Source organism: Oncorhynchus gorbuscha, unplaced genomic scaffold (assembly GCF_021184085.1).
Source record: "Oncorhynchus gorbuscha isolate QuinsamMale2020 ecotype Even-year unplaced genomic scaffold, OgorEven_v1.0 Un_scaffold_1017, whole genome shotgun sequence".
Lineage (NCBI taxonomy): Eukaryota > Metazoa > Chordata > Actinopteri > Salmoniformes > Salmonidae > Oncorhynchus > Oncorhynchus gorbuscha.
The window spans coordinates 42,501-52,041 of NW_025745930.1; positions in this window are offsets into that span (position 1 = coordinate 42,501).

A 9,541-nucleotide genomic window follows, 5' to 3' on the forward strand; every position below is an offset into this window, starting at 1 on the left:
AGGGACCCCCTTGTCTAAACGTGTACTTAGCCCGGCTGGTCAGCAGAAACCCCTTTAGGGACCCCCTTGTCTAAACGTGTACTTAGCCCGGCTGGTCAGCAGAAAACCCCTTTAGGGACCCCCTTGTCTAAACGTGTACTTAGCCCGGCTGGTCAGCAGAAAACCCCTTTAGGGACCCCCTTGTCTAAACGTGTACTTAGCCCGGCTGGTCAGCAGAAAATGTGTCTTAAATGTGTCTTAGCCCCAGTGATCAGTGCTCGGAATCCTTCAATTCCTCCTCTGATTAGACACTTCATATCAAACTTGATGTTAACCACTGTCTTATCAAGCGTTACGTCATCCAATCAGAAGTTAAATGATCTTCATGCCATCCAATAGGAATCCATATGATCTTTGTCATCCAATAGGACTCCATATTCTCTTTATGTCATCCAATAGGATAAGGGGGAGTAGGAAGTGACAATGATGCAATGATGTCACAGTAGTTTCATTTTCACCGACGTAAAATTTACATTTCAGTCATTAAGCAGATGTTCATATGCAGATGATCTTACAGACAGAAAAGAAAGAAGGACCATATGGTGTTTATGTCATCCAATCAGAATACATATCATCTTCCTGTCATCCAATAGGAATCCATATGATCTTAATGTCATCCAATAGGAATCCATTTGATCTTATGTCATCAATAGGAATCCATATGATCTTAATGTCATCCAATAGGAATCCATTTGATCTTATGTCATCCAATCAGAAGTTATATTACAGCCACAAAAGATCAGTACTATTTTACTGATCTTTTATAAACGATTACAAACGTATATTTTTTTATAGTTCATTAATTGTTTGTTAAAATGCTTATTCGTTATAGTTATTATGAAGTGTTACCATAGCAACCTCTATCAGGGCCTTCATGCACCCCAACAATCTGAAGGGACACAGAGTATGAGAGGATGGATGGATGGTGGGTGGTCCAGAAGGGGATGAGAGGATGGCTGGTGGGTGGTCCAGAAGGGGATGAGAGGATGGCTGGTGGTCCAGAAGGGGATGAGAGGATGGCTGGTGGTCCGGAAGTGGATGAGAGGATGGCTGGTGGTCCGGAAGGGGATGAGAGGATGGCTGGTGGTCCGGAAGGGGATGAGAGGATGGCTGGTGGTCCGGAAGGGGATGAGAGGATGGTTGGTGGTCCGGAAGGGGATGAGAGGATGGCTGGTGGTCCGGAAGGGGATGAGAGGATGGCTGGTGGGTGGCCCAGAAGGGGATGAGAGGATGGCTGGTGGCCCAGAAGGGGATGAGAGGATGGCGGGTGGTCCAGAAGGGGATGAGAGGATGGATGGTGGGTGGTCCGGAAGGGGATGAGAGGATGGCGGGTGGTCCAGAAGGGGATGAGAGGATGGATGGTGGGTGGTGCAGAAGGGGATGAGAGGATGGATGGTGGGTGGTGCAGAAGGGGATGAGAGGATGGATGGTGGGTGGTCCAGAAGGGGATGAGAGGATGGATGGTGGGTGGTCCAGAAGGGGATGAGAGGATGGATGGTGGGTGGTCCAGAAGGGGATGAGAGGATGGATGGTGGGTGGTCCAGAAGGGGATGAGAGGATGGATGGTGGGTGGTGCAGAAGGGGATGAGAGGATGGATGGTGGGTGGTCCAGAAGGGGATGAGAGGACGGATGGTGGGTGGTCTGGAAGGGGATGAGAGGATGGCTGGTGGGTGGCCCAGAAGGGGATGAGAGGATGGCGGGTGGTCCGGAAGGGGATGAGAGGATGGATGGTGGGTGGTCCGGAAGGGGATGAGAGGATGGATGGTGGGTGGTCCAGAAGGGGATGAGAGGATGGATGGTGGGTGGTCCAGAAGGGGATGAGAGGATGGATGGTGGGTGGTCCAGAAGGGGATGAGAGGATGGATGGTGGGTGGTCCAGAAGGGCAGGAGAGGATGGATGGTGGGTGGTCCAGAAGCGGATGAGAGGATGGATGGTGGGTGGTCCAGAAGGGGATGAGAGGATGGATGGTGGGTGGTCCAGAAGCGGATGAGAGGATGGATGGTGGGTGGTCCAGAAGGGGATGAGAGGATGGATGGTGGGTGGTCCAGAAGCGGATGAGAGGATGGATGGTGGGTGGTCCAGAAGCGGATGAGAGGATGGATGGTGGGTGGTCCAGAAGGGGATGAGAGGATGGATGGTGGGTGGTCCAGAAGCGGATGAGAGGATGGATGGTGGGTGGTCCAGAAGCGGATGAGAGGATGGATGGTGGGTGGTCCAGAAGGGGATGAGAGGATGGATGGTGGGTGGTCCAGAAGCGGATGAGAGGATGGATGGTGGGTGGTCCAGAAGGGGATGAGAGGATGGATGGTGGGTGGTCCAGAAGCGGATGAGAGGATGGATGGTGGGTGGTCCAGAAGGGGATGAGAGGATGGATGGTGGGTGGTCCAGAAGGGGATGAGAGGATGGATGGTGGGTGGTCCAGAAGCGGATGAGAGGATGGATGGTGGGTGGTCCAGAAGGGGATGAGAGGATGGATGGTGGGTGGTCCAGAAGGGGACTAGTTGAATCATTTAGAATTTTTCAAAGACCTCAAAAAGCTTTTTCCTGCAATCTAGAGCCAAAACCATTATGTTTAATTCTATGTCAAATATATATATATATATATATATATTTATTTCTGCATGTCTAAGTTTATCTCTTGAGATGTCTGTACTGTTTTAAAGAAATCTCTTTTAAAATCTGGCTAAAATATTCAATGGAATATGAGTCTTATTCATTACATTTAGTTATTGCTTTCTTTTCCAAAGTCTGCCAACTTTGCCAGCAGGCATGTCAGCTAAGATAGTTAACAACCTGGATAAGCCCCTGTGTCCCCTATGGGCATGATGCCTCTGACCTCTGAGGCATCATCATTATAATCATCATCATTATAATGAGATAATATAAGAGTCTTTGAGTAGAACATGGCTTCATCAATCACACTGCTTTTGTCCAAAAACAGTGTTTATCGACAGGTTTTTCCAGAAATCCCAGTTGAAAGATTCCCGGAATCAGGAGGAAATCAGCAGGAATTCTCCAATCGGGATCTTGGGGAAAACCTGGTCATTTGTTTGAAAGGTTAAAGACAATGTGATACCCTACGGGCATTTTCCTGGACACAGGAAGGTTAGTTTACTTCTGACCAACTGAACCCTGAATCCTTAGCCACAGATCTAAGGTACATCAAATTATTTTTTATTTTTTTATTTTAAATTAGTGATTTATATTTATTTATAGCCATTGATTCTTGAAGATTATGACTTATAACTGCCTAATAAGTTAAGTTGAACTGTTCAAGTTCAACATCAGAACCCGAAATATAAACTTGTGTTAATCCATTGTTTGTCATTTTGAGCTCACGGATGTTCTTGCATCCACAGCTCAGTCTATTGTTTGAAAGTGGTCACATCCCTCAGCTGGGGGGGGGGGGGCTTTAAGGTTCCACCCTAATACTTGGTCTAAGCACAATCATCCAGATACTCAGCTGTCTTCCAGAAATTGTCAAAACAATGTCTGCAATCAATATTTATTTTTAATTCTATTATTTTGCACTTTCACTTCAACAATCGGTTTGGTTTAGTTTTTTTTTTTTTATGAATGTGTATTATATGAACAATTATTCAAAGCGACTGTGTATTTTTTTAGAATGTATAATTTTTATGTTATTTTATGAGCAGAGTTCTGAATGTAAGCACTTATTGTTGTACTTGACTGCGGGAGACTGTATGGCTGGGGGGGGGGGTCTGTGTGGGGTCTGTGTGGGGTCTGTGTGGGGTCTGTGTGGCGTCTGTGTGGGTGTGTCAGTGGGTGGGTGTGTTTTCAGGTATATCTGTCATTTTAGCTACAATTAAATTGTTGTTACAAAGAACCTACTGTAGATGTCTTCTTACCACACACACACACACACACTTGTTTTACTATCCTTGTGGGGACCAAACAACTGCTCCCCATTCAGAATTGTAACCCTAACATAACCCCTAACCCAAATTCTGACCCTGATTGTAACCCTAACATAACCCCTAAGCCAAATTCTGACCCTGATTGTAACCCTAACATAACCCCTAACCCAAATTCTCTTCTCTCTTTCCCTCCCTCTACATCTCGTCCACCCTCTCTCTCTCTCCCCCTCCCCCTACTTCTCCTCCACCATCTCTATTCACTCTCTCTCTTCTCTCTCTGCCTTCCCTACCTCTCCACCACCCTCTCGCTCTCCCTACCTCTCCTCCACTCTCTCTCTCTTCTCTATTTCCCTCCCTCTACCTCTCCTCCAACCTCTCTCCTCTCTCCCTCCCCCTACTTCTCCTCCCCCTTTCTATTCACTCTCTCTCTTCTCTCTCCCTTCCCCTACCTCTCCTCCACCATCTCTCTCTCCTCTCTCTCTCTCCCTACCTCTCCTCCACCCTCTCTTTCCCTCCCTCTACCTCTCTCTCACCCTCTCTCTCACTCTCCCCCTACCTCTCCTTCACTCTCTCTCTTTCTCTTCTCTCTCTCTCCTTCCCCCTACCTCTCCTCCACCCTCTCTCTTCTCTCTCTTCCCAACCTCTCCCCCACCCTCTCTCTCTCTTCTCTCTCTCTCCCTCCCCCTACCTCTCCACCACCATCTCTCTCTCCTCTCTCTCTCTCTCTCTCTCCCTACCTCTCCTCCACCCTCTCTCTTCTCTCTTTCCCTCCCTCTACCTCTCGTCCACCCTGTTATGGTGACCAGTGAGATATACCTGCTGGAGCGCATGCTATGGGTGGGTGTTGTTATGGTGACCAGTGAGATATACCTGCTGGAGCGTGTGCTACGGGTGGGTGTTGTTATGGTGACCAGTGAGATATACCTGCTGGAGCGCATGCTATGGGTAGGTGTTGTTATGGTGACCAGTGAGATATACCTGCTGGAGCGCATGCTATGGGTGGGTGTTGTTATGGTGACCAGTGAGATATACCTGCTGGAGCGCATGCTATGGGTGGGTGTTGTTATGGTGACCAGTGAGATATACCTGCTGGAGCGCATGCTATGGGTGGGTGTTGTTATGGTGACCAGTGAGATATACCTGCTGGAGAGCATGCTACGGGTGGGTGTTGTTATGGTGACCAGTGAGATAGACCTGCTGGAGAGCATGCTACGGGTGGGTGTTGTTATGGTGACCAGTGAGCTGAGATAAGGCAGAGCTTTACCTAGTATAGATTTATAGATGACCTGGAGCCAGTGGGTCTGGCGACGAATATGTAGCGAGTGCCAGCAAACTAGAGCATACAGGTCACAGTGGTGGGTGGTATAAGGGGCTTTGGTAACAAAACAGATGGCACTGTGATAGACTGCATCCAATTTGCTGAGTAGAGTATTGGAAGCTATTTTATAGATGACATCGCCGAAGTCGAGGATCGATGGGATAGTCAGTTTTACTAGGGTAAGTTTGGCGGAGTGAGTGAAGGAGGCTGTGTTGCAAAATAGAAAGCCGATTCAAGATTTGATTTTGGATTGGAGATGTTTGATATGAATCTGGAAGGAGAGTTTACAGTCTAGGCAGACATCTAGGTATTTGTACTTGTCCACGTATTCTAGGTCAAAACCTTCCAGAGTAGTGCTGCTATTCGGGCGGGCGGGTGAGGGCAGCGAACGGTTGAAGAGCATTCATTTGGTTTTACTAGCATTTAAGAGCAGTTGGAGTTGGAGTGCTGTATGGCATTGAAGCTCGTTTGGAAGTTACTCCGCCTGTCTGCCTGCCTCCCTTTCTGTATTGACTTGAGTTAGTGAAGTGCAACATTGTATCAAATCAATCACCCGGCAACGGCCCAATATGAATGTCCAGCAGTAGTTGTCTAACAACCTTGCAACATTGTATCAACTAGCCTATTCTGGGCCCTGCCTCTATAGGTTATAGTTTCCTGCCTCTATAGGCCCTCAGAGTTTCCTGCCCCTACAGGCCCTCAGAGTTTCCTGCCTCTAGGCCCTCAGTTTCCTTCCTCTATAAGCCCTCAGAGTTTCCTGCCCCTATAGGCTCTCAGAGGTAGAGAGAAGATCTTATAACTAATTTTCTGAAATTCTACACATTTACCATGGGGCAGAGAGAAGATCTTATAACTAATTTTCTGAAATTCTACACATTTACCATGGGGCAGAGAGATCTTATAACTAATTACTGAAATTTTACACATTTACCATGGGGCAGAGAGAAGATCTTATAACTAATTTTCTGAAATTCTACACATTTACCATGGGGCGGCAGGGTAGCCTAGTGGTTACAGCGTTGGACTAGTAACCGAAAGGTTGGAAGTTCAAATCCCCGAGCTGACAAGGTACAAGTTACAAATCTGTCGTTCTGCCCCTGAACAGGCAGTTAACCCACTGTTTCTAGGCCGTCATTGAAAGTAAGAATTTGTTCTTAACTGACTTGCCTAGGTAAAAAATAAAGATCTTATAACTAATTTCCTGAAATTCTACACATTTACCATGGGGCAGAGAGAAGGTCTCTCACAGTTGAAGTGTACCTATGATAGAAATTACAGACCTCTACATGCTTTGTAAGTAGGAAAACCTGCAAAATCGTCAGTGTATCAAATACTTGTTCTCCCCACTGTAATTGTTCCATTTGAGAGCAGCTTCTGTCTGTCGAGTCTACTTTGGATACTGTTGACCAATGTCCTTCTCTTCCCCCTCCATCTAGCCCTCCCTCTCTCCTCTCTCAATCCTCACTCCCCTCCTCCCTCCATCCAGCCCTCCCTCTCTCAATCCTCGCTCCCTCCAACCCTCCATCCATCTAGCCCTCTCTCAATCCTCACTCCCTCCCTCTCTCCAACCTGTTTTTGTTTTTTTCATTCTGGGGTATTGTGTGTAGATTATGCCATTAGACTTTAGACCAGAGCCCTAATCCCTACATACAGTAGTGCACTACTTTAGACCAGAGCCCTAATCCCTACATACAGTAGTGCACTACTTTAGACCAGAGCCCTAATCCCTACATACAGTAGTGCACTACTTTAGACCAGAGCCCTAATCCCTACATACAGTAGTGCACTACTTTAGACCAGAGCCCTATTCCCTACATACAGTAGTGCACTACTTTAGACCAGAGCCCTATTCCCTACATACACTACTTCTGATCTTAGCCCATAGGGAATAGGGTATAATTTGGGACAGACCATATATTCTGTGTTAGCTGTACTTGTGAGACACGACACTGCACTTTACTGTAGCGTCTAGTAGTCTGTTTTCTATTGTCTTCAGGTTTGGGGGGAGAATTATGAATTTGATGTGAGTAAATGATTGTATAAAAAAGTGACTATTTATTAAGATGCATTCATTTTGGTGTGAATATGTTAAGCATAGTGTTTGTACGTGTGGCAGGTATCCTAGCGGTCAGAGCATTAGGCCAGTAACCGAAAGGTTGCTTGATAATTGCGTAATTATCGTATTTCGCCGTCCTAACGTAGTCTTCACTAGCCAGCTAGCTAACGTCCACTGATTAGCTGCACTGGGAAAACTATTACACTCAACTGAACGACTTGATTAGTGTAGTGTTAGCTAGCTACATAGCTGTCTTTGCTGTCTTCGTATCTTCGTTCCAAGATAATTGTGTTGTTTAGGTTTAGAGTGTGTAGTCTTAGAGTGATTATCTTAATTTACCGAGGTTAGCTAGCCAGCTATTTGTCGTCCTTAACGTAGGAGACTCTGCTAGCTAGCCAACAGCTAGCCAACGCTAGCCAACGTCTTCTGAATAGAACTCAACAACCCGGTCGCATTCACAGGTAGTATCACATTTTCATTTCATTTCATTACAGTACAACGGTTTGATTTGTTTGATCGTAGCTAGCTACATAGCTAGCTACATAGCCGTCTTTGTATCAAAGATAATTGTGTAGTCTAGAGCGGTTTTCTAGGTTAGCTAGCCAGCTATTGTCGTTCTTTTAACGCAACGTAACGTAAACAACACTACTAGCTAGCCAGCTAGCCCCCGAATAGCAGCACTGTAGAAACTATTACACTCAACGGAACGACTTGATTAGTGTAGTGTCAACAACGCACCCACTGCCAGCTAGCCTACTTCAGCAGTACTGTATCATTTTAATCATTTTAGTCAATAAGATTCTTGCTACGTAGCTTAACTTTCTGAACATTCGAGACGTGTAGTCCACTTGTCATTCCAATCTCCTTTGCATTAGCGTAGCCTCTTCTGTAGCCTGTCAACTATGTGTCTGTTTATCCCTGTTCTCTCCTCTCTGCACAGACCATACAAACGCTCCACACCGCGTGGCCGCGGCCACCCTAATCTGGTGGTCCCAGCGCGCACGACCCACGTGGAGTTCCAGGTCTCCGGTAGCCTCTGGAACTGCCGATCTGCGGTCAACAAGGCAGAGTTCATCTCAGCCTATGCCTCCCTCCAGTCCTCGACTTCTTGGCACTAACGGAAACATGGATCACCACAGACAACACTGCTACTCCTATTGCTCTCTCTTTGTCCGCCCACGTGTTCTCGCACACCCCGAGAGCTTCTGGTCAGCGGGGTGGTGGCACCGGGATCCTCATCTCTCCCAAGTGGTCATTCTCTCTTTCTCCCCTTACCCATCTGTCTATCGCCTCCTTTGAATTCCATGCTGTCACAGTTACCAGCCCTTTCAAGCTTAACATCCTTATCATTTATCGCCCTCCAGGTTCCCTCGGAGAGTTCATCAATGAGCTTGATGCCTTGATAAGCTCCTTTCCTGAGGACGGCTCACCTCTCACAGTTCTGGGCGACCTTTACCTCCCCACGTCTACCTTTGACTCATTCCTCTCTGCCTCCTTTCCACTCCTCTCCTCTTTTGACCTCACCCTCTCACCTTCCCCCCCTACTCACAAGGCAGGCAATACGCTCGACCTCATCTTTACTAGATGCTGTTCTTCCACTAACCTCATTGCAACTCCCCTCCAAGTCTCCGACCACTACCTTGTATCATTTTCCCTCTCGCTCTCATCCAACACCTCCCACACTGCCCCTACTCGGATGGTATCGCACCGTCCCAACCTTCGCTCTCTCTCCCCCGCTACTCTCTCCTCTTCCATCCTATCATCTCTTCCCTCCGCTCAAACCTTCTCCAACCTATCTCCTGATTCTGCCTCCTCAACCCTCCTCTCCTCCCTCTCTGCATCCTTTGACTCTCTATGTCCCCTATCCTCCAGGCCGGCTCGATCCTCCCCTCCCGCTCCGTGGCTCGATGACTCATTGCGAGCTCACAGAACAGGGCTCCGGGCAGCCGAGCGGAAATGGAGGAAAACTCGCCTCCCTGCGGACCTGGCATCCTTTCACTCCCTCCTCTCTACATTTTCCTCCTCTGTCTCTGCTGCTAAAGCCACTTTCTACCACGCTAAATTCCAAGCATCTGCCTCTAAACCTAGGAAGCTCTTTGCCACCTTCTCCTCCCTCCTGAATCCTCCCCCCCCCCTCCTCCCTCTCTGCAGACGACTTCGTCAACCATTTTGAAAAGAAGGTCGACGACATCCGATCCTCGTTTGCTAAGTCAAACGACACCGCTGGTTCTGCTCACACTGCCCTACC